The sequence below is a fragment of the Triticum aestivum genome, chromosome 2A (genome assembly GCF_018294505.1).
Source record: "Triticum aestivum cultivar Chinese Spring chromosome 2A, IWGSC CS RefSeq v2.1, whole genome shotgun sequence".
Lineage (NCBI taxonomy): Eukaryota > Viridiplantae > Streptophyta > Magnoliopsida > Poales > Poaceae > Triticum > Triticum aestivum.
In genome coordinates, this window is record NC_057797.1 from 766,127,788 (window position 1) to 766,153,158 (window position 25,371).

The 25,371-nt window shown below is 50.0% G+C and overlaps 1 long non-coding RNA gene across 1 annotated transcript; it reads left to right on the forward strand.

Annotated features, from left to right (window-relative positions):
• Positions 1–23,195: 23,195 nt before the first annotated feature.
• On the forward strand, positions 23,196–23,876 carry LOC123186574 (uncharacterized). Its single transcript, XR_006493663.1, has 2 exons — positions 23,196–23,442; positions 23,547–23,876. It is a non-coding gene; the product is annotated as an uncharacterized lncRNA (long non-coding RNA).
• Positions 23,877–25,371: the final 1,495 nt, after the last annotated feature.

The window sequence follows — 25,371 nt, forward strand, 5'->3', positions numbered from 1 at the left end:
GAGACGACAAGGTCCTTGCCAACTACTTCCCGCTGGTGCTCAAGCCCGAAGTCAGGTCCTGGCTCATGCACTTGCCGGACAACTCCATATCCTCTTGGGCAGACCTATGCCACTAATTTGTCGGCGCCTTTACAGGCGGCCACAAACCTCATGGCCAGGAGAGTGATCTTCACCTGCTCGCCTAGAAGGAAGGAGAGCCCCTGCGCAAGTATATTCAGAGATTCAGCCGTGTACAGCGCAACATCCCAGACATCCACCCTGCCGCGGTCATCAGTGCATTCCATCAGAACGTGCGTAACCGCGGGATGCGGGAGGAGATGGCGATGAGCAGGATCAGAGACGTCAGTGAGCTATATGCCCTGGCCGACAAGTGTGCACGTGCTGAAGAAGGGAGCAAACTCCCCGGAGAGAATACTGGAGCAGGAGGATCTGACAGCGAGGATGCTGCCCCGGCAAAGAAAAACCAGCGGCGCAACAACAGGAAGAAGAAAATCAAAGAGGTGCTAGTCGTCGAGCAGTCCGGCAACGACGTCGCCGCCAAGGAAGCCAAGGTTGGTAGCTCCAGCAAGGAGATTGCCGCATGCACCAACTGCCAGGCTGTGGCAGTTGCCGACAAGCAGGACGGCACCGACAAGCAGTACTGCAAAATCCACCGCACCAAGGGCCACGACCTCTAGAGTTGCAAGAAGGTCGAGCAGCTTGTCCAGCAGCAAAAAGCTGAGTACGAGCGGCGCGACAAGGAGAGGGCCCAAGGAGGCGCTGGAGAAGCCGGCAAGAAGCACGCTAGACGGGAAGGACGCCGCGGCAAGACCAAGCAGCGGCAAGAAGACAGACCTCCCCGCGGCCGCAACAATGATGAAGACGAAGACGACGACGAAGACATGGATGATGTCGAGACCAGTGAGCAGGAGTTTCAGAAAGCCACAGAGGTCTTGTGCATTGACGGCGGTGCTTCTCTGCATACTTCACACCGCCAGCTCAAGTAGTGGGCGCGGGAAGTCAATGCAGCGGAACCACCTGTCGAATCGCGCAAGCTTCTGAAATGGTCCAGCACGCCTATCATCTTTGATATTGAGGACCACCCTGATCGCACAACTGCGGTCGGGTGCTTGCCGCTGTTGGTATCACCAACTATACGCAACCTCAAGGTCACTAAGATGTTAGTTGACGGCGGGGCCGGCTTGAACCTGATCTCCTCTGCTGTACTCCAGAAACTCCAGATCCCTGACAGCGAGCTCAAAGAGACCGGCACATTCCAAGGAATTAACCCGGGAAGGAGCAAGCCGAAGGGGAAGGTCATGTTGCCGGTAACGTTTGGCAGCGAGCTGAACTTCGGGACTAAGAGGGTCACTTTTCACGTTGCCGATTTTCCATTGCCTTACAATTGGATACTTGGCCGTCCAGCGCTCGCCAAGTTCATGGCAGCCTCTCACTACGCATACAACATGCTCAAGATGCCAGGCCCGATAAGCGTCATCTCTGTCCCTGGCGACAAGAAGGATGCTCTTATCTGTGCCGACAAGATCTACCGGGAAGCAGCAGCCGCAGCAGATCGCAAGTCACTCGCCGCTGAAGCTCCCGGGGGGAAGAAGAAGACCATGTCCGGCAAGAGTTCTGATGCTCACTCCGGCAAGCGCACCTCTTCGGAGTGCTGCGCTACCGTCAAGGACGCACCATCGAGCTCCACCGGCAAGTGTAAGAAGGCAATGGTAGCTCCGCCACATACTAAGAAGGTGTCCGCCAAAGAGGACGGCACTGGTGGTACCTTCACCATCAGTGCCACGCTTGACCCTAAATAGGAAAGCGCGCTCATTGCTTTCCTGCGGGCGAACGTCGACGTGTTTGCGTGGCAACCGTCTGACATCCCCGGTGTTCCCAGGAAAGTAATTGAGCACCATCTTGCCGTTTGTCCTCATGCGCGACCCGTCAAGCAGAAGGTCAGGAAGCAAGCAGTGGAGCGCCAAGAATTCATAGCAGAAGAAATCAAGAAATTGGAAGCAGCGGGCCTTGTCAGAGGAGTGCTCCATCCCACGTAGCTGGCCAATCCTGTAGTCGTGCGCAAGGCAAACGGGAAATGGAGGCTTTGTATCGACTTTATTGATGTTAATAAAGCTTGTCCCAAAGACCCATTTCCCTTGCCGCGTATCCACCAGATTGTTGACTCCACGGCCGGATGTGATTTGCTTTCATTTCTTGACGCATACTCGGGATACCATCAAATCTTCATGGCAGAAGAGGATGAGGAGAAAACCGCATTCATTACTCCATGTGGCATGTACTGTTTCATACGGATGCCTTTCGGATTAAAGAATGCTGGTTCGACATTTGCAAGAGTGGTCCATGTCGCTCTTGAGCCACAAATACACAGAAATGTGGAAACCTACATGGACGACATAGTGGTTAAGAGCAAGGACAGGGCAACTCTAATTCAAGATTTAGACGAGACCTTTGCAAATCTGCGCAAGATCAACCTCAAGCTCAACCCTGAGAAGTGTGTGTTTGGAGTCCCTTCCGGCAAGCTTCTCAGGTTCTTTGTGTCTCAGCGGGGAATCGAAGCCAATCCCGACAAGATCAAGGCCATTGAGCAGATCGATGCACCAAAGCGCATCAAGGATGTACGAAAACTTACCGGTTGCGTGGCTGCTCTCAGCAGGTTTATTTCTCGGTCTGCTGAGCGCGCCCTGCCATTTTTCAAAATTTTGAAAAAGGCAGGTCCAATGAAATGGACTCCGGAAGCGGAGGCTGCGCTGCAGGACTTGAAGAGATACCTGTCCTCCACTCCAACACTTGTCGCACCTAAGCCGCAAGAGAAGTTGCTGCTGTACATAGCGGCAACTAATCAAGTGGTTAGTGCTGCATTAGTGGCGGAGAGGGAGGCAGATGACGAGCCAGCAACCGCGGCAAGCGCATCCAGCGACAAGCAGGGGGCTTCCCCGACAAGCTCTGGTCCCGACAAGGATGGATCTGCACAGGTGCGTGAAGAGATGCAGAAGAGAATGGTGCAGCGCCCAGTTTACTTTGTCAGTTCCCTTCTGCAGGGGGCTAGGTCAAGGTACTCTGGTGTGCAGAAGTTGCTTTTCGGCCTTCTCATGGCCTCGAGAAAGCTGCGCCATTACTTCCAAGCACATGAAATCACAGTTGTCACTCGCTTTCCGGTGAAGAGGATACTGCAGAATCCAGAAGCGACAGGCAGGATTGTTGAGTGGGCACTAGAACTGTCAAGCTTTGGCCTCAAATTTGAGAGTACTTCAACTATCCAAAGCAGAGCATTGGCAGAATTCATAGCAGAGTGGACGCCGACACCAGATGAAGAAATTCCAGAGACGAGCATCCCCGTCAAGGAGTCAAGCAAAGAGTGGCTCATGTACTTTGACGGTGCCTTCTCGCTGCAAGGCGCCAGCGCTGGTGTGCTGCTTGTCGCACCCACCGGAGAGCACCTCAAGTACGTGGTCCAGATGCACTTTCCCAAGGAGCAAGCGACAAACAATACAGCGGAGTATGAAGGCTTGCTTGCCGGTCTCAGGATCGCGGCAGACCTTGGGATCAAGAAGCTCATTGTCAGGGGTGACTCACAGCTTGTCGTCCGCCAAGTGAACAAGAATTATCAGAGTCCGTTGATGGAAGCCTACGTTGACAAAGTGAGAAAGCTAGAAGAGCACTTTGATGGCCTACAGATGGAGCATGTCCCAAGAGCTCAGAACGACATTGCCGATGGCCTGTCAAAGTGCGCTGCACATAAGTTACCTGTGGAACCAGGGATTTTTGTGCTCAAGCTGACTCGACCATCCGTAATGCCGTCAACTGGACAGAGCAAGAAGAGGAAGTTGATTTCTGGTGATTATTTTCCGGCAGAGCTTCCCAAAGCCGCCGCCAAGAAGGTCCCCAAGATCAACACCAAGAGTGCTGAGGAGCAGTCTGCTCCGGCAAGCCCTAGGGTTTGTTCCGTCGAAGCAGACGCTCTCGACAAGTTTTGCTCCGGCAAGCTTGCCGGGGAACGTCAAGCTCCGGCAGAGCCGCAGGCCCTTGCCGTAGAAGCGGACGTTCCCGCAGCAGCAGATATGCCTTTAGTCCTTGTTGTCGAGCCACAAGCTCCATCATGGGCACAGCAGATTGTCCGTTTCCTTCAGACCGGAGAACTTCCCAAAGAGCAAGATGAAGCGGAAAGAGTAGCCCGGCAGTCTAGTATGTACCAGTTTGTCGATAACACACTGTGCAGAAGAAGACTCAACGGCGTGAAATTGAAGTGTATTCCCCGGGAAGATGGACAAAAGCTGTTGGCAGAGATACATGGAGGCATATGTGGTCACCACATTGGCGCAAGAGCACTTGTCGGCAAAGCATTCCGGCAAGGCTTCTTCTGGCCGACAGCCCTCCAGGATGCAACTGCACAAGTAACCAAGTGCGAAGCGTGCCAGTTCCATTCCAAGCAGATACACCAGCCAGCTCACGCTCTCCAGACGATCCCTTTATCCTGGCCATTTTTGGTCTAGGGGCTCGACATCCTTGGCCCCTTTCCCCGAGCAGTCGGGGGCTTTGAGTACTTGTACGCTACAATCGACAAGTTCACAAAGTGGCCGGAAGTGGAACCAGTGAGGAAGGTGACAGCACAGTCAGCAGTCAAGTTCTTCAGGTCGATTGTTTGCCGTTTCGGGATCGCTAACAGGATAATCACCGACAACGGTACGCAATTTATGAGTCGCACCTTCATGCAGTGCGTCCAAGATCTTGGCGCCAAGGTCTGCTTCGCTTCTGTTGCACACCCGAGAAAACACGGTCAAGCGGAGAGGGCAAATGCTGAAGTGCTGCGCGGGCTCAAGACCAGAACTTTCGACAGGCTGCACAAGCGCGGAAGAAACTGGATAGAGGAGCTGCCGGTGGTTCTTTGGTCGATCAGGATGAAGCCAAATCGAGCCACTGGCCAGACACCTTTCGCTCTAGTCTATGGAGCAGAGGCAGTTCTCCCCACGGAACTCGTATACGGGTCGCCTCGAGTGCTCGCTTATGATGAGCTCGAGCAATAGCAGCTGCGACAAGACGACGCGCTGCTCCTTGAGGAAGACCGTCTTCAGGCTGCTGTGCGAGCTGCTCGCTACCAGCAAGCTTTGCGCCGCTACCATAGCCGCAAAGTTAATGCCAGAAGTCTCGAGGAAGGCGACCTTGTTCTTCGGCGCGTTCAGTCCGCCAAGAATTCCAACAAGTTGACACCGAAGTGGGAAGGCCCTTACCAGGTGAAACGAGTCACTAGGCCTGGCGTTGTCCGCCTGAAGACCGAAGATGGCATCCCAGTGAGCAACTCCTGGAATATTGAGCATCTTCGCAAGTTTTACCCGTAGGGCGCGGTTGCCGGAACCCGTTCCGGCAACCACCTTTTGTACAAGTCTTTCCGCTGTTGCATGTAATCCTTTATACAAAGCTGGGCGCAGACCCCGTGCATAAATATCATGTGCTTCACACACCTTGTCGATTTCATGCTTTTTATTATTTGCATATGTTATCTGACATTTTGTGCAGCGCTTACCCCCGGTAAGCAACAACGAGCCACAAGGCTCCATAACTTTATTTTTGTAACATCCCAATTTTCAATTTGGATGTTTATAAATAGATCATTCATATGCATCCATGATTTATGCATTTTTTTCCTCCATTTGTTTTATTTGATTTTTGATCCAAGGAACTTTGAGCAACTCAAGGACCAAAAGAGAGAGTTGGAAGTTTCCCTAAAAACCAATTTCGATTTTTTTTTCTTTCAAAGTTGTGGGTTTGAATCAAATTTGGTTTCACAAAAAAAAATTCATTTCCATTATATCAAAAATAAAATAAAGAGAGAAGATAAAATGACTTCTTCAAAATCGGAAAAGAAAATATTGAAAATTGAATTTGGAACCAAAATTTATTTGTTGAGTTTTATTTGCAATTTATTTTATTAGCATAGCAATTTGTTTTTTTTTAACTTGCATTTTAGGCCAGATAAAAGTTCACTAGGTCATATATAAGACCATATAATTATGTGAATTTTTATGGCATTTATAGACTTATATTTATTTGTTTTTTTGGTGTTTCTTTGCTTCTGTAAAAAAAACGTTTAAAAAATTACGCAGCCCAGCAGGCCCAGGCCCAAGCGCTATCTCCTTCTTCCTCCTCTCCTCTCTGTACGTGAACACTGACATAACGTTCATCCATGGCGCCTCTACCTCTTCCACCCCTCATCTTCCTCTCCCCCGCTCCAAAACGCCTCTGAACGGAATCCCCTCGCCTCCCTCGCCCCCTCCCATCACCTGGTGCGCCTCAAAGACCACCATAATGGCCACCATGAGCATTTGAAACTGCAACCATTAACACATCTTGCCCCACCCAACTCTGGACGTCCCTTGCCCTATATAAAGCACCCCTGGGAGCCCTCTCGCCCCTCGTCCGAAGCCCTCTCCTTCTGGAGTTTTTCCCTCTCTCTAACCTCTCCAATTGCTCACCGGAGTTTGCGAATTCCGGCGACCTTTCATGGTGTGTACAGGAGACAATTTACCACCACAACTTGTTTAAGAGGTTCACCTCATCGTCCTCTACACCGTCCCACACGCATACTTCGCCGAAGCACATCGGAGCCGCCTTCTTCCTCATCTCCGGCAACAAGTCCGGTGAACACCCAGGCCAATTTTTTTCTCTTTTTCCAGTATTTTTTTCAATCTCAGATTCTATACCAATTCTTGTTTCTTGTATATCTTTTAGTCTATAGATCCGATTTAGTTCATTCTTTTTCCTACTAGTTCATAGAAATCTCATCTATCCAGAGAACCAAACGAAAAATATTTTTTGAAAATTTTAAAATTTGAATTCAAACAGATCTGAATTCAAACTTCGTTAGGCCATATCTCGAGTTCCGTAACTCCGTTTTAGGTGATTCTTTTTGCAAATCGAAGCGTGTGTCGTGTACTTTCTGTTAAACCCAAACACACATATTTTTTGCTGCTGTAAAAATTACGTTCTGTACAGAAACTTTATTTAGTTGTTTTGGAGTTTTTCGAAGTCTTTCATTTGTTTTATTTTTGGTTATTTGCTTGTATGCTTATGTATGTTATTGCTTGCTTACGCTAGATCATCCGGAGTGCGAAGCTTGCTACTACGAATCTTTACAGTTCAACGAACGTCAGCAAGGCAAGTTCACACTTTGATCATAATTTTTAATACCCAGTTTTTACTATGCATTAGTTTAACCCTCAAAGATTGCATGAGTAGGATTGGGAACATGTGGTTATGCTATGTAGTTCATGTGGTAGGAACTTATGACCTTTGATCACCCCGGGAATATTCGTTATTTCATATATTGCTTAGCCATGCTCGTAGACGGGGATTGGTATGTGTGATCCATGCAAGTTGCGAGAGTTAATAATTTTAGGATAACCTAAGGTGGCAACTTTAATACACATCTGGGTGGATTGTTTGGGGCACCTGGAGAAACCAGTGCTTGCCCAAGGGGAATCCCGGAGTACCCGTGTGATTACCCTAGGTCCGCCACCCAGGCTCAAAGGGATCATAAGATATTTCATGCCTAGAAACTTCCGTGTGCAGACACAAGCCATTATGGGCTCTGGCATAGTTGAGTAAGTTGTGTGACCTCTTTCCGTGGTAGACTAGCTGATGAAGGGATAATAGGTGTACCGGTCTACCCAGGGTTAAGGGGAAATACTTCAGAAAGGCTATGTCTCGATCTTCCGATCATGGAGGTGGTCGAGTCTTGTGGGGAAAAGTGCGCAAACCTCTGCAGAGTGTACAAACTAATCATGATTAGCCGTGTCCCCGGTTACGGACATCTTGAGTATCTAGAAGTGAATTATTGGTTGATCTCATCACTCTTTTTAATGAAATTATTGGGTTACTAGTAACTTAGGAATTTTGGGATTGAGTTGGAGGAACCTTCTCAATGATGGCATTTTAACTTAGTAGTAATAAAAAATATATTCCTTTGTTGTAGGGTAAAATTGGCTTTATGCAAAAATTAAACTTAGAGCCTCCATCAGCTAAATTTGCATATAAAGATAGTCTTTTCATTTATTATTATTCTATGGTGTGAAATTGCCAGCATATTCCATGTGCTGACCTACACGGCTGCAACGTCTCATGTTGCAGACTTTTCCGACGAAGATTAAAGGTGCGATAGGTCGTTGTTCTGCACTCAGTTTGCCGTGGAGTTGGATGGACTTATTTACCTTCGATGCTTCCGCAGTTATTTTTATTTAGATGGCCTTTGGCCATATTATTGTAATAAATACTCTTTTAAGAACCTCGATGTAATAAAGTGTGATTGAACTCTGTTATAATTCCTCGAGTACTGTGTGTGTCAGCATACCAATCCAGGGATGACACTTAAGCACAGAGACTTCGATCCATTTTGGGTCGGGTCGCTACAATTTTCTCCTCTCTCTTTTCTCTCAAGGAAAGGAAGGGTCCCTCGCCCACAAGTTTGCCGGGGGGGAGGAGAAGATATGGTGTGGACCAGGCATCGTTCAAGAAAGTTTCGCCTTACCGGGAAGCAAGTAACAAAAAAGATAAGTTGCCAAAGTTTGAGCAATCAGATTTCCTTTAAATTTTTAAGTTATTTTCCATGAACGACTGTGCTTTGTATGGAAAACCTGTGCGCGGAGGAACCAACTCGTAGCTAGTTGCGCCCTTACTGTTGTTTCGAGTCCGCTCAACAACTTAAGTGAGCTGCGACTAGCTGCGACAAGGTTTCTTGCCGGTAACGGCGCCGCCAGCAGGCTGCTGACGTCCCGCACTCAGCGCTCGCGGCCAAGGTGCCTGCGCCGGCAAGTTCCCTAAAAGCGTAGGATAAAAACATACAAAGGAAGGAATCAAGTAAAGGAAATAACATTGCAATTAGTACCCGAAATAGAGTTATATTACAAGATAGCTTGTCGCGGCTCTAACAGATTGTTTGCATAACATGACTAGCAGCGACAAGAAAAGAAGAAAAGAGCCGACCTAGTCTACATGGTCGCCCTCGACCCTCTTGATCCGGCTCACCCTGTCCACAATGGGTGCGACAAGGGTCTTGAGTGCCTCCAGATCAGCATCCGGCGGCAAGGACCTGAGGACGTTGGTGAGGTTGAGGCCCGGATTGCAGAACGCCACCTTCATCAACACCTTCTGAAGAGCTCCCGCGCAGATCTTGCGCGACTCGTCGGCACGCTGCTTCGGGATCCCTTCCCGGAGTCGCCGGAGTGCCGTCGCCACGCCCTTGAAGAATGAAGTGAGCTTGGCGCTGGGTTGGAGCTTCTCGTCGGAGGAATACCCAAGATCCTCCATTCCCAGCTACGCCAGCTCCTTTTCGATGTCGGCGGCAACATCCACGAGCCCCTCCGTCCAGTGCTCCACATTCTCCCGGAATGTGCTCTGGGCGGCGGCAGCGCTCGCCAGCAGCGCCTTGCTGGCCTTGACTTCCTCCTTCAGGGCCGTCTCTTGCTCCTTGGCGCTGTCCAGTGTCTTGGTCAAAGTGGCCAGCTTCGACTCAAGATCCGCATTGGAATCCTTGGCGGCGTCAAGCTCCTTGCCCTTCTCGACGAGATGGGCCTGCAGCTCCGAGTAGCTGTTGGCGTCCTTCTCTCGCTCAAGCTTGAGCACGGCAAGCTCGTCGCTGCTCGCCTTGAGATCCGCCTCCAGCTGCACTACCTTCGTCTCCAGCTCCTTCTTGGCGGACTCGGCAGCTGCGGCAGCGTCTTCTGCTTGTTTGAGGACTCCGCCAACTGTTCGCTCGCCCGCGGCAAGCTCCTCCTCATGGCTGTCGAGGTGGACCTTCCGCTGCACCAGCTCGCCTTCTTGCACCGCCAACTTCTCAGCGGCAAGCCGCTGCTGCTCTTCGGCTTCGGCCTTCTCGAGAAGGAAGGCCTCCCGCTCCTCGGCAAGTCACGCCCGCTCCACTGCCAAGGATCGGAGAGCTTCTTGATTGGCGCCCCGGAGCTCCTCCGCGCGCTTCTCGATGTCGACTCCCGCCTTCGCGACCAGCGCCTCGCGGGATTCCAGCTTGGCTTGCCGGGCGCGGTAGAGTGACACCAGCTTCCGCAGCAGCCGCTCCTTCTTAGGCTCGCCGCTGCTGCTGCTTGGCGCGTCGACCAGCGCCAGCCCGGCGGAAGCAAGCACTTCTCCGTCGAAGATCTCTCCCTCGACCGGCGCCCTGGAACTTGACGCCCAGGGGAGGTTGATGAAGATGCCGTCGTCGGCCTTCAAGTAGACGCCAGGCTGGGGCTCTTCGGAGCCTGGCGCGGTGGCAGCGGTGGAGGGGTCGGTGGTCGGTGCAGCGCCTGGCGCTCCTGCGGCCTCTGGGTCATCAGTACGATCGCCAGACTCCCCGCCTGCTTCTGCGGCGGCAGCCCTGGCGGCCTCTTCGCCGGCGGGCTCGTCGGTGCCGGCTGCTTCCTGGGTGGCAACGGCGTCGTCGGCGGCAACTTTGGTCTCCATCGGCTCTGCAGCAGATGGATCTGACAGCCGGAAAGGGGAGAAGAGTCAAGCAAATATCCAAAGAAGAAAATCAAAAGAAAAAGAACCCAAGGGAAGTTTTGAAGCAAGAAGATTACCCGTGCCAGGATCTGCAGCCGTGGTCTCCGCTGCCGGGGGGCCGCTGGTGCTATCCCTTGCCGGAGAACCCTCCCTTGCCGGGGGCTCCTCCCTCGCCGAAGAGCTCTCCCTTGCCGGAGACCTCTCCCTTGCCGGAGGACTCTCCCTTGGCGCTTCGGGGGCGGCGTCTGGGCTCTCCTGGTGGGGCTGCTCTGCTCCTGCACAAGTCAGCAAACAGATATTAGCAAAGCAAGAATCTTCGTGCGCGCCCAACAGCGGAAAGCAAACAAGATACTTACGCTGGGGGCTGCTCTGGAGATCAGTCGCCGGGTCCGGCAAGGTTATCTCGGGCGCGTCCCCTGCTGATGCGGTGGGTTCGTCCTTGATGACAATCATCGGGGCCTTGGCTCTCTTTGCTGCCCTCTGGGCCAGTGTCCTGAAAAGGAACAGGTCCAGAGTAAAACAAGTGAGATGCAAGATAAAAACAGCAAGAATTGAAGAACTGCAAATACAACAAGGGAATCTTACTCTTCTTCTTCTTCCTCGTCGGAGCTGAACGCAGAGAAGTTGAAATCCGGCTCACGCCCGGCGCGGGAAGGCGGAGGAGTGGGATCCCTTGGCCGCTTGGCGGGAGCAGAAGCAGTGGTCCGAGAAGACCTCGCTCCAGTTGCCGCAGCAGCATGAGGCGCTCCCGCGGCAACAGTTCTTGCCGCGGTGGAGCGTGTCGCGCGGCGCGGCGACTGTCGACTCGCCTGCCACCTCGCCACGTCCCCGACCTTGCGAAGACGCCTTCTTGGTGGAGATGGAGGCTCTGCTTACGGCGAGCTGTCTGAAGATGAGGAAGAGGAGGAGTCGATCTCCAACGAGCTGCTCGTATCCTCGGAGGGCTCGCTCGGCTCGGCGTCACGCCCGGCAAGCTCTTTCTTGCCAGCAGTCTCCCCTTGCCCGGCAACCTCCTTCTTGCCGGCAAGCTCCTCTCGCTCGGCACGGCTTGCCGCCTCTGCTGCCTCTACTTCCTCCATGGTGAATCCAAACTCGCCTACCGCAGCGGCTGCCGCTGCCTCTTCCAACCTGGTGGCGATGCGCTTCAACTCCGCTTCGGTGGTGTCGCGAGTGAGGCCATCCTTCTCGTCGGGGCAGATCGGCACTTCTACTAAGTTGTCGAAGAACTGCTGCACGATGTCATCTGCAGGCTCTTGCCAAGTTGGCACAAGTCCATGCGAGTCGCACAGCGGCATCATTGCCCTGATGCGGTCGAGCGCAGAGTTGTTGCACAACGGGACGACGCCTTGCGGCAACCTAAAAACTTCGGGGTGATCTGGATCATACTTGAACAGCTCCTGAAGCATCACATTCAGCTCCAAAACGGTGAAGTTGTAGTTGAGGCCCAGGCGCAGCCTCATGATATCCGCCGCGTTCTTGAACTCCCAGGCGGGCCTCCTCCGTTCCTGCAGGGGGGCGATGCGGCGGCGAAGGAAGTCTGCGCCAACGGCGCCTACAGTGAGTCCGGCAAGCCTGAGGCGTTGGATCCTGGTGACGGCAATCCTCAGCCTGCTGTCTTCCGAGGCCACATCGCTCCAGTCACTGCCGCGTGCTGCTGCTACTTGGCGCCGGGCGGTAAATGGCTACGGGTTCTCCTCAACAATCCAACACCAATCTGCTCTCCACTCCTCCCACTTGCCGCGGAACTCGCCCTCCAGATAAGAATCTTTCTTGCCGGCCCTTGAGATCCAAGCGATTCCGCCGGATAGAGGCTCTCCTCTCTCTACTCGGGGCATGAAGAAGTGGCGGAAAAGAGCTACGTTTGGGTGGACTCCGACAAAGTTTTCGCAAAGGTGTGCGAAAACTGCCATGGTCAGGACGACATTGGGGGTGAAATCAAGGAGGCAGAGGCCATAGGTGTTCATAATGTCACAGAAAAACTCCGAGAAGGGCGGGCAGAGCCCGCAGTAGAAGAACACGGCGAAGAAGGGATAGCCGTGTGGAGCCATTTTATGAGCGGAGGCCGGGAGTACCTTCGTGCCCGGGTGCGCTCGCGTCTCCGTCGACCAGAAGAGATAGTAGTACTCCCTCAACTCCTTCGCGGCAAGCTTGGGGGGGAAGATGGCCCGCTCCTTCCGCAGCGCTGCAAGCCGCTGCGCCTCGGTCGACTTCACGGCCTTCCCCTTGTCGGCTTTCGGAGCCATGGCGGAAGTGGTGGAGGAGATCGGCGGCGTTGGTGGTGCTGGTGGCGGTGGGGGGCAGGGCGCTTCTCTCTTGCTGCTTTGAGAAGACGGAGGCGGGGCGGAGGCTTCTGAGATTGGAGTGGAAAGGGGACGAGTGGGCGCACTACCCCTGCTTCCCCTTGCTTATAAAGGGGGAGTGGGCGGACGTTCCGCCTTTCCTAATAAAGAAACTGCCCACGATCTCTCCCACGACGCCGCGTTCGACGCGTGCCGTTCGGGGAGGGCGCGGTGGATGCGGAGTGAGATACGGCGTAACCTAGGCCGCGCGTTCCCGTGCCCTGTTTTGGGCCTGGCCCATCAGCGCTCGGCACCGTGTATGGCCCAGGCCCGGGGGCTCCTGTCGGTGTACTAAAGTAGGGGTACCTTAGTATCCCGAACTTGTGCATGGGCAGTCGCAGCGTCCCGCGGCAAGGCTTGCCGGGCGACCACCAAGATCCTCCGTGGTTCCTTTGAAGCCATTCAAGAACAAAGTATCCAAGAACAAGAAGACAAGACCCCGGCAAGAGGAGCTTGCCGGGAAGGCTAACCAAGGCCCGGTGAGCGACAAGCTCCCGGATGCGACAAGACAACGACCGCGGCAAGACACTTGCCGCGGCAAACCTCCACTCTGTACCTGCGCTCCAGCACATCCACCAACGTGTCGCTCTGGGACCCTTCCAGGCATACGTGGCGGAAGGCTGTGCAGCCAGAGGTACACGGTGGCAAGCGGCGCTGACAAGATCGCCATCGTGGCAAGCAGTGGCGTCCCTGGCGGTCCCTTTCTGCACCGTCTAGGCGACGCAGACAGGCATTTAATGCCTTTGTCCCCTGCCGTCAGGGTTAGGTATGATACCACTGTAGTAGGCGGTGGTGCCAACCACCATGCCATTTCCATTTTTACCCTCGTCTATGTTGCCACATGTCAGTGACCCCTTAAACATATAAAAGGAGGCCCATGCGCAACATAGAGGGGGGACGATCATTCTCACGCTCGGTCTTGCTAGCTGCTGGTGTGTACTGTAACACTCGGCGCTCCCGAGCAAGAACACAAATACAAACCAAAGCAGGAGTAGGGTTTTACGCATCCGTGTGGCCCGAACCTGGGTAAACTGATCGCGTCGCTCGTGCGCCTCGCCTCGATCTGCTCTTCGTGCTCTCTCCGCCCCCTGCCGAACCGAAAGGGGCCCGGTCCGCCGTGGTCCCATAGGTGTCCATGGGATCAGCACCCCCGACACTAGTACTCCTAGTAGCACCAGGGTATTAGATACCGGTTCGGTTGCTAAGTGTTAGTAACTCGAAATAAAAGCTACGGAATAAATGGAGACTAGCTAAAGGTGAGCTGACGATATGTTGGAAGTGTTTCCAATGTTGATATAATCAAGCATCGCACGCTCCCTCTACCATCGAGATTGGTGTTAAACCTAAATAATTGTTATTTGGTGTTTGCGTTGAGCATAGACATGATTGGATTATGTCTATCGCAATACGATTATTCATTTAAGGAGAATAATGGTTACTCTGTTTATTTGAATAATACCTTCAATGGTCTTGCACTTAAAATGAATGGTTTATTGAATCTCGATCGTAGTGATACACATGTTCATGTCAAAAGATATAAGATAATACCACCTACTTGTGGCACTGCCACGTAAGTCATATCGGTATAAAACGCATGAAGAAGCTCCATGTTGATGGATCTTTGGGCTCACTCGTTTTTGAAAAGTTTGAGACATGCGAACCATGTCTATTCGTGTATATGCATGAAGAAACTCCATGCAAATGGACCGTTTGGACTCACTTGATTTTGAATCACTTGAGACATGCAAATCATACCACATGGGCAAGATGACTGAAAGCCTCGTTTTCAGTAAAATGGAACTAGAAAGCAACTTGTTGGAAGTAATACATTTTGATGTGTGCAGTCCAATGAGTGTTGAGGCGTGTAGTGGATATCGTTATGCTCTTACTTCACAGATGATTTGAGTAGATACTGAGTATATTTACTTGATGAAACACAAGTCTGAATTATTGAATGGTTCAAGTAATTTCAGAATGAAGTTGAAGATCGTCGTGACAAGAGGATAAAACATCCATGATATGATCATAGAGATGAATATCTGAATTACGAGTTTGGCACAGAATTAAGACATTGTGGAAATTGTTTCACAACTAATACAGCTTGGAACACCATAGTGTGATGGTGCGTCCGAACATCATAACTGCACCCTATTAGATATGATGTATACCATGATGTCTCTTATCGGATTACCACGATAGTTTATGGGTTAGGCATTAGAGACAACCACATTCACTTTAAAGAGGGCACCACGTGATTCCGATGAGATGACACCGAATGAACTATGGTTTAGAGAAACCTAAGCTGTCATTTCTTAAAAGTTTGGGGCTGCGACACTTATGTGAAAAAGTTTCAGGCTGATAAGCTCGAACCCAAAGCGGATAAATGCATCTTCATAGGACACCCAAAAACAGTTGGGTATACCTCCTGTCTCAGATTCGAAAGCAATAAGGGATTGTTTCTAGAATCGGGTCCTTTCACGAGGAAAAGTTTCTCTGGAAAGAATTGAGTGGGAGGATGGTGGAGACTTGATGAGGTTATTCAACCGTCTCTTCAACTAGTGTGTGGCAGGGCACAGGAAGTTGTCCCTGTGGCACCTACACAAATTGAAGTGGAGGCTTATGATAGTGATCATGAAACTTCAGATCAAGTCACTACGTACCAAACCTCATAGGATGACAAGGATGCGTACTACTTCAGAGTGGTACATAATCCTGTCTTGGAAGTCATGTTGCTAGACAACAATGAACCTACGAGCTATGGAGAAGCGATGGTGGGCCCGGATTCCGATATATGGCTCGAGGCCATAAAATCCGAGAGAGGATCCATGTATAAAACAAAGTATAGACTTTGAAAGAACTACTTGATGGTCGTAAGGCTGTTGGGTGCAGATGGATTTTAAAAGGAAGACGGACAATGATGGTAAATGTCACCATTAAGAAAGCTCGACTTGTCATTAAGAAGTTTACCGACAAGTTCAAGGAGTTGACTACGGTGAGACTTTCTCACTCGTAGCAATGCTAAGAGTCTGTTGGAATTATATTAGCGATTACTGCATTATTTATGAAATCTTGCAGATAGGATGTCAAAACATTGTTTCCTCGACGATTTTTGAGGAAAGGTTGTATGTGATACAACTGGAAGGTTTTGTCAATCCTGAAAGTTGCTAACAAGTATGCAAAGCTCTAGCAATCCTTCGAGGACTGGAGTAAGCATCTCGGAGATGGAATGTATGCTTTGATGAGATGATCAAAGTTTTGGGTGTATACAAAGTTTATGAGACACTTGTATTTCCAAAGAAGTGAGTGGGAGCACTATAGAATTTCCGATGAGTATATGTTGTTAACATATTGTTGATCGGAAATGATGTAGAATTTCTGGAAAGCATATAGGGTTATTTGGAAAGTGTTTTTCAATGGAAAGCCTGGATTAAGCTACTTGAACATTGAGCATCAAGATCTATAAGGATAGATCAAAACGCTTAATGGTACTTTCAAATGAGCACATACCTTGACATGATCTTGAAGGTGTTCAAGATGGATCAGTCAAAGAAGGAGTTCTTGCCTGAGTTGTAAGGTATGAAGTTAAGACTTAAAGCTCGACCACGGCAGAAGAAAGAGGAAGGACGAAGGTCGTCCCCTATGCTTTTGTCATAGGCTCTCTACAGTATGCTATGATGTGTGCCGCACCTGAAGTGTGCCTTGCCATGAGTCAGTCAAGGGGTACAAGAGTGATCCAAGAATGGATCACAGGACAGCGGTCAAAGTTATCCTTAGTAACTAGTGGACTAAGGAATTTTCTCGATTATGGAGGTGATAAAAGAGTTCGTCGTAAAGGGTTACGCCGATGCAAACTTTGACACTAATCCAGATTATTCTGAGTAGTAAACTGGATTCGTATAGTAGAACAGTTATTTGGAATAGCTCCAAATAGAGTGTGGTAGCTGCATCTAGGAGATGACATAGAGATTTGTAAAGCACACACGGATCTGAAAGGTTTAGACCCGTTGACTAAAACCTCTCTCACAAGCAACATGATCAAACCCAGAACTCATTGAGTGCTAATCACATAGTGATGTGAACTAGATTATTGACTCTAGTAAACTCTTTGGATGTTGGTTACATGGCGATGTGATCTGTGAGTGTTAATCACATGGCAATGTGAACTAGATTATTGACTCTACTGCAAGTGGGAGACTGTTGGAAATATGCCCTAGAGGCAAAAATAAATTGGTTATTATTATTCCTTGTTCATGATAATCGTTTATTATCCATGCTAGAATTGTATTGATAGGAAACTCAGATACATGTGTGGATACATAGACAACACCATGTCCCTAGTAAGCCTCAAGTTGAATAGCTCATTGATCAATAGATGGTTACGGTTTCCTGACCATGGACATTGGATGTCGTTGATAACGGGATCACATCATTAGGAGAATGATGTGATGGACAAGACCCAATCCTAAGCATAGCACTAGATCGTGTAGTTCGTATGCTAAAGTTTTTCTAATGTCAAGTATCATTTCCTTAGACCATGAGATTGTGCAACTCCCGGATACCGTAGGAGTGCTTTGGGTGTGCCAAACATCACAACGTAACTGGGTGGCTATAAAGGTGCACTACGGGTATCTCTGAAAGTGTCTGTTGGGTTGGCACGAATCGAGACTGGGATTTGTCACTCCGTGTGACGGAGAGGTATCTCTGGGCCCACTCGGTAGGACATCATCATAATGTGCACAATGTGGTCAAGGAGTTGATCACGGGATGATGTGTTACGGAATGAGTAAAGAGACTTGCCGGTAACGAAATTGAACAAGGTATAGGGATACCGACGATCGAATCTCGGGCAAGTATCGTACCGATAGACAAAGGGAATTGCATACGGGATTGATTAAGTCCTTGACATCGTGGTTCATCCGATGAGATCATCATGGAACATGTGGGAGCCAACATGGGTATCCAGATCCCGCTGTTGGTTATTGACCGGAGAGTCATCTCGGTCATGTCTGCATGTCTCCCGAACCCGTAGGGTCTACACACTTAAGGTTCAATGATGCTAGGGTTGTAAAGGAAGTTTGTATGTGGTTACCGAATGTTGTTCGGAGTCCCGGATGAGATCCCGGACATCATGAGGAGTTCCGGAATGGTCCGGAGGTAAAGATTTATATATGGGAAGTCCTGTTTTGGTCACCGGAAAAGTTTCGGGGTTTATCGGTAACGTACCGGGACCACCGGGAGGGTCCCGGGGGTCCACGAAGTGGGGCCACCAGTCCCGGAGGGCTTCATGGGCCAAGTGTGGAAGGGGACCAGCCCCAGGTGGGCTGGTGCACCCTCCCACAAGGCCCAAGGCGCAAGGAAAGAGGAGAGGGGGCAAACCCTAGGGCAGATGGGCCCTAAGGCCCATCCTGGTGCGCCTCCCTCTCCCCCTCCCCCTTGGCCGCCTCCCTTAGATGGGATCTAGGCTGGCCGCCACCCCTAGGGGTGGAAACCCTAAAGGGGGCGCAGCCCCTCCCCTTCCCCTATATATACTTGGCCTAGGGGCTGCCCAATACACGTGATTTGATCTCTCTCGTTGGTGCAGCCCTCCCTCTCTTTCTCCTCATATTCCGTGGTGCTTCGCGAAGCCCTGCTGGATTGCCACGCTCCTCCACCACCACCACGCCGTTGTGCTGCTGCTGGATGGAGTCTTCCTCAACCTCTCCCTCTCTCCTTGCTGGATCAAGGCATGGGAGACGTCACCGGGTTGTATGTGTGTTGAACGCGGAGGTGCCGTCCGTTCGGCACTAGGATCTCCGGTGATTTGGATCACGACGAGTACGACTCCATCAACCCCGTTCACTTGAACGCTTCCGCTTAGCGATCTACAAGGGTATGTAGATGCACTCTCCTTCCCCTCATTGCTGGTTTCTCCATAGATTGATCTTGGTGACACGTAAGAAAATTTTGAATTTCTGCTACGTTCCCCAACACATCATTAGGAGAATGATGTGATGGACAAGACCCAAACCTAAGCATAGCATAAAGATCGTGTAGTTCGTTTGCTAGAGCTTTTGCAATGTCAAGTATCATTTCCTTAGACCATGAGGTTGCGCAACTCCTGGATACCGTAGGAGTGTTTTGGGTGTGCCAAATGTCACAACGTAACTGGGTGGCTATAAAGGTACACTACGGGTATCTCCAAAAGTGTCTGTTGGGTTGGCACGAATCGAGACTGGGATTTGTCACTCCGTATGACGGAGAGGTATCTCTTGGGCCCACTCGGTAATGCATCATCATAATGAGCTCAATGTGACCAAGGGGTTGGTCACGGGATCATGCATTACGGTACGAGTAAAGTGACTTGACGGTAACGTGATTAAACAAGGTATTGGGATACCGACGATCGAGTCTCGGGAAAGTAACGTACCGATTGACAAAGGGAATTGAATACGGGATTGATTAAATCCTCGACATCGTGGTTCATCCGATGAGATCATCGAGGAGCATGTGGGAGCCAACATGGGTATCCAGATCCCACTGTTGGTTATTGACCGGAGAGGCGTCTCGGTCATGTCTGCATGTCTCCCGAACCCGTAGGGTCTACACACTTAAGGTTCGGTGACGCTAGGGTTGTAAGATATTAGTATGCAGTAACCGGAAAGTTGTACGGAGTCCCAGATGAGATCCCGGACGTCACGAGGAGTTCCGGAATGGTCCATAGGTAAAGATTTATATATGGAAAGTTGTTGTTCGGGTTCCGGGAAAAGTTCGGTTTTTTCCGGTATTGTACCGGGAAGCTTCCGGAAGGTTCCGGAGGATTCCATAGGTCCAGAAAATGTTCCACCATGTCCAATACATCAGCATGGGCTGTAAGGGGGCGCCCTAGCGTTAATGGGCCAGGGGCACCGGCCCCCCCAAGGCCCATGCGCATGGGAGGGGGGAAACCCTAAGGGGGAGGGCCTCCACTTGACTTGGGAGGCACTCCTCCCCCCTTGGCCGCCGCCCCAACCCTAGATGGGTTCTAGGGGGGCCGGCCCCCTCTCTCCCCACTTATAAATAGTGGAGGGATGGGAGGGAAGCCACACCTGAGCCCCTGGCGCCTCCCTCTCCCTCCCGTAACACCTCTCCCGCTAGTTGGTGCTTAGCGAAGCCCTGCCGAGAACCTGCTGCATCCACCACCACGCCGTCGTGCTGCTGGATCTTCATCAACCTCTCCTTCCCCCTTGCTGGATCAAGAAGGAGGAGACGTCTTCCCAACTGTATGTGTGTTGAACACGGAGGTGCTGTCCGTTCGGCATTTGGTCATCGGTGATTTGGATCACGGCGAGTACGACTCCATCATCCCCGTTCTCTTGAACGCTTCCGCTCGCGATCTACAAGGGTATGTAGATGCACTCCTATTCCCCTCATTGCTAGAATACTCCATAGATTGATCTTGGTGATGCGTAGAAAATTTTTAATTTCTGCTACGATCCCCAACACCGACCTCCATACGACATAAGCTTCCTCTTCCAGCAACTAAGCTTTTTTCCAATTCGATCTTCGATGCACTTCCATTATTTATTAGATAACTTACGGTGATGAATCAGTATGCCCAAATAACTAAATGGCAAAGAACCTAATTCACACCCGAACAGTTGTCTATATGTGTCTTGCTCTTCTTTGGCCTTCCCAAAGCAGAACAACTCACTCTTGTGAAAATTTATCTTTAAACCAGACAATTGTTCGAAGAGACATAATATGAGTTTCATATTTCATGCTTTTGCAATGTCATGTTCCATGAATAGGATAGTGTCGTCAGCATACTGTAAAATGGAGACTCCCCCATTGACCAGATGAGGGACTAACCCCTCCACGTGACCGTTTTGCTTGGCCCTACCAATAAGAATGGTCAACATATCGGCCACTATATTAAATAGGAGAGGAGACATGGAATCCCCTTGTCTCAATCCCTTGTGTGTCTAAAAGTAATGACCGGTATCATCGTTAATCTTGATTCGGACACTACCCTTCTCGACTTGAGAACCCACTTGGTTCTGCTAGGCCTCACTAAATTCTTTCATGTGCATTGCCTGCTGAAGGAAAGGCCATTTAACTTTATCATATGCCTTCTCAAAATCCACTTTGAAAATAATCCCATCTAGCTTCTTTGGATGAATTTCGTGCAGCGTTTCATGTAGAACGACCACCCCTTCAAGTATGTGTCGCCCTGGCATGAAAGCTGTCGGGCTCGGTTGTACCACTGAGTAAGCAATCTGTGTCAATCTATTGGTACCCACTTTCGTGAATATTTTGAAACTCGCGTTAAGAAGACATATTGGCCTGAATTGTTTGATCCGAACCGCCTCTTCTTTCTTTGGCAACAGCGTAATCATACCAAAGTTAAGATGAAACAGCTCTAAATGACCGTTAAAAAATCATGAAACATAGGCATAAGATCATCCTTAATAATATGCCAACATTTCCTATAGAATTCAGCTGGAAACCCATCTGGTCCCGATGCTTTATACGGTTTCATTTGTGAGATTGCATCCAGAACCTCTTTCTCAGTAAACGGTGCAGATAGAATATCATTCTCCTCTGCCCGAAGCTAAGGGATATCTCCAATAACAGATTCATTAAGGGGCACCGTGCTTGCTTCCGGAGGCCCAAAAAGTTGTTTGTAATAATTAGAGATATAAGCTTTCAGATTCTCATGCCCCACAATTATCCCCTCGTCCTGTTCAAGCTGTATTATTTTCTTCTTCCTATGTTTACCAGTCGCGATCATATGGAAGAATTGTGTATTGTCATCCCCTTGAGCAACCTTAAGCACTTTAGCCCGCAATGCCCACTTGAGCTCCTCTTCTCTAAGAAGGGCTCATAAGCCTCGCTTAGCTTCGGACTTGGAGCTCTGCTCATCAACCGTAAGAAGGTTAACTTCAGCTTTTAAATCTAGCGCATCTATTAATTGGGTGAGTTGCTCTTTTTCTTGTCTGTATATCCCACTCTCGTTTCTGGCCCAACCTCGCAAAAACTGTCTCAGATGTCTAATTTTATTTTGCCATCTCTCAATACTTGTTCGTCCACTAACGAGCTTTGTCCATTCACGTGTGATGATCTTCAAGAACTTTTCTTTCTCGAACCAACCTAGTTCGAATGAGAAAGCATTCTTGTTTGCAATATGTGTAGCCTCTCCCGAGTCCACTAGTAATGGTGTGTGATCTAAAAAGAGTAATACGAAGAACAAGACCTTCTAGTCATTGACAAGTGGGGGCAGGTGTCTCATTTGCCACATCAGCCTGTCAAAAAATGCGGCCTTCGCCATGTCAGCCTGATTGGTGGGACCAACAGTTTTGCTGATTTCACGAACTTATCAGACAATCAGTGTTCTTCGTTATAAATTAGACGCAAATTGGTGGGTTTTTGTGCCATGGCACAAATATGATATCAAGTTGTTACCCTAACCTCAAATACAATGGTTTGCGTAAATAGCTCCTTCGATGCAGAGGCCGGGGCTTTGTTCCCCATTTCGAAAAATGTTTTTTGTACTTACCTTTACTGGAGGGCAGGATGCTCTTCCAGTTCATAAAGTAGTAGAACTAATTGACCGTGTGTATGTGCAAAATTAGAGATAAGAAGCTGTCGCGTTGAGACTCGGATTGGTTTACACAGGTGATACGTGTAAAATATATCTATAATTATAATTTTTTATTGTTGCATGCTTGTTTTATACCATTGTTACATGATTCTACTATAATTTTATAGCATTTTCGTGGACTAACCTATTGATAAGATGCCTAGTACCAGTTTCTGTTTTTTGTTGCTTTTCTTGTTTCAAAAAAAAGTTGTGCAGGAAAAGTCACCGAAAAAATCTGAAAAAAAATATCAGAGTCCTAATTATACCCGAGAAAGATGTGCGTCAAATATCAGCCCCCCCGGGGGCAGGGGGGGGGGGGCACCAGTCAGGCACGCGCCCTCTGGCCTCGCCCTCCCCTCCAAACGTGGCTAGGGATCACGTGCCCACCTCATTGCTCCACTAGAGAAGCGCATGTGTGCTCTTTGCTTTTTTTGTGGGAGCACAATTTTGCCTCATCTATATGGAATCTACAGTTTAGGAGCACACATCAGGTCCCTTTGGTAGCATAACTTTTGTTCGGAGAAATGTACTACTCCATGTATTTATGAGACTTGTGTGTGTGAATCTTGTTGGATGTTTGGCTTTGACGGTTTGTTTTATATATAAAATGGGGCGAAAGCTTTTTTGGTAAATTTGTTAACATGTTAACTATAATGTTAAAGATCGACTCGAGGAATGCAACGCTAAAAAGGTCTCTAATTTAAGTGCACGGTTCACTAGATATTTGATGTAAAATTGACGGATCTCAGAAAACGTACTCGGGAATTTGGGATAACATTTCCAAGGCCACACATGTGTCACAGCCACAGGTTTCGGCCGCAATGCATCCCGTCTTCTCCGGCGCCGCTGCCGCCGCCGCCGCCGTCAGAAATGAAGGCACGCCGACTCCAGCAGCCTCCTCCAGTGCTTGAGCGCCGTCCCCTACCTCCTCCCACGGAGTCGAGCCCCCATCAGCCGAGTGCCTCCCCCGGCCCGACCTGCTTCAGCCACCGGATTTGACCCTCACCGCTTCCGACCTTGGTAATCTACCGCCGGATTTGGCTCTGTAGATCCACTCCAGTGTAAGCTTTCATTTCCGTGCGTATCATTTGTGACCACTTTTCAGCTGATCTATCGTCCAACAGCTTGCAGCAGCTTCTAATTTCAAGACTGCTTTCTACGAAGCTGAAGACATCTTGGATGATGTTGAGTATCATCGCCTCGAGAAGCAGGTCCAAGATTACGAGCTCAGCTCAGACGGGCCTCCAAGTACCATGGATTTGCTGAAGCACAAGGTCCAGTCCCTGGCCGTCTTCCCCCTAACAAATAAGGTCGTTTGCCATCCTCAAGCTTTTCTGTTTTCAGATTTCTCTCTCGCCCTCAAAACTTATCGTGTATAAAATGTTCCAAACTTGTTCTTTTACTGAACCACTGCTCCCACTGAAGTATAACTACGTGTTGAGTTGTTAGTGACACTTAGGTCGGGCTATCAAATCTTAGAAAAATCAGGTTCTTTCCTCTTTTGATGCATTACAGCTTTTTGGAAAATCCACTTAATCTGTGACAAGCGAGAGTACTAGTCAGAGGCTTAAAGCATACAAGGAAGGACAAAATGGATAAAAATGAGTGTTGGCACAGCTGACCGAGGCAAGTGGCACTCAGCTTTTAGCTTGCGGATATGTTGGTGGGATGCCAGACATTTCCCCCAGAATGTGTTAGCACTACCTATTTCCGTTATTAAGCGTGGATCCTTGCCTGTGATTTTGTTTTGCAGGAGACTGGTATGTCCAAAAAGCAATTAAAACGGAGCCTAGAGAAAATAGAAAAGGTTATAAATGAAGCACACCAAATTTTGGAATGGCTGAACTTGCCCACCGTAAATAAGGGTGACGAGAGACAACCTATTGCAGCCAATGCATGTACCACTGCAACTTCCCCAGTAAAAGTAATTGGTCGAGATGAGGATCGTGACAAGATCATAGAAATGCTTCGTGAGAAGGCAGGTCATGGTCAGACAAACATGAATAGCGGTCTATGTTATTCTGTTGTTGGAATTCATCTCATAGGTGGGTCTGGGAAATCAACCCTTGCACAGTTTGTTTATGCCCAGGAAGAAAAGGACAAGCTAGCCGAAAAAGATGGTCATTTTGACATTCTATTATGGGTTTATGTCTCTAAAAAATCTAGCATTGAGGCCATTTACAGGAAAATGTTCGAGACAATTCAAGGACCACTTCCGCTTCGGTAGACCCCCTCCAACACAAGGACGGTCAAGATTGTATCGTACCCCTTCATAACGAAGGGCATGATGGGCATAATTTAAAAAGAGGCCGTCCGCCCGCTGTCCCGCCCGAAACGTATACGTATACGAATACAGATATTTTCCCCGTCCAGTCATCACGTGCGCACGCAGAGTCCACCCTTCGTCCCGTCGCACGCGCGCCCACCCCACCCCACCCCCCCCCCCCCCCCCCGTTCAATTACGGCGTAACTGCGCGCCTGCCGCCCCTGCAGTCACGTCCCGTCGCCTGACCGCAATTAACAGCAGCCCTAATTGCTCGCCTGTCGGCCCCGTCGTGTCGCCTGACCGCCATTTACCACCGGCGCGGCTGCGTAGGCCTGCCGCCCCCGCCGTCGCGTCCCGTCGCCCCATTATCCCCTTGTGCTATAAAAACCGCGCGCCGGCCGCATACCTCGCCGCACAACCCCGAACCCGCTCCCCCACCCCCTCGACATTTCCCTCTCGCCACCGACCCCCGAACCCGCTCCCCCAACCCTTGCCCCCACCGTGCTCGCCATGTCCGGCGCCGGCAGCTCTCGCGGATGGTGGCCATCGAACATCGGGATATCGGAGGCGATGGAGTTGGTGCGGTACAACATCCTCGTGCCGCCGTCCAGCCGCCTTCCGGGCTCGTGGCACATCAGCGCCGCCGGCTACGCCGTGCCTGGCCCCGCCGCACCCCACGATGA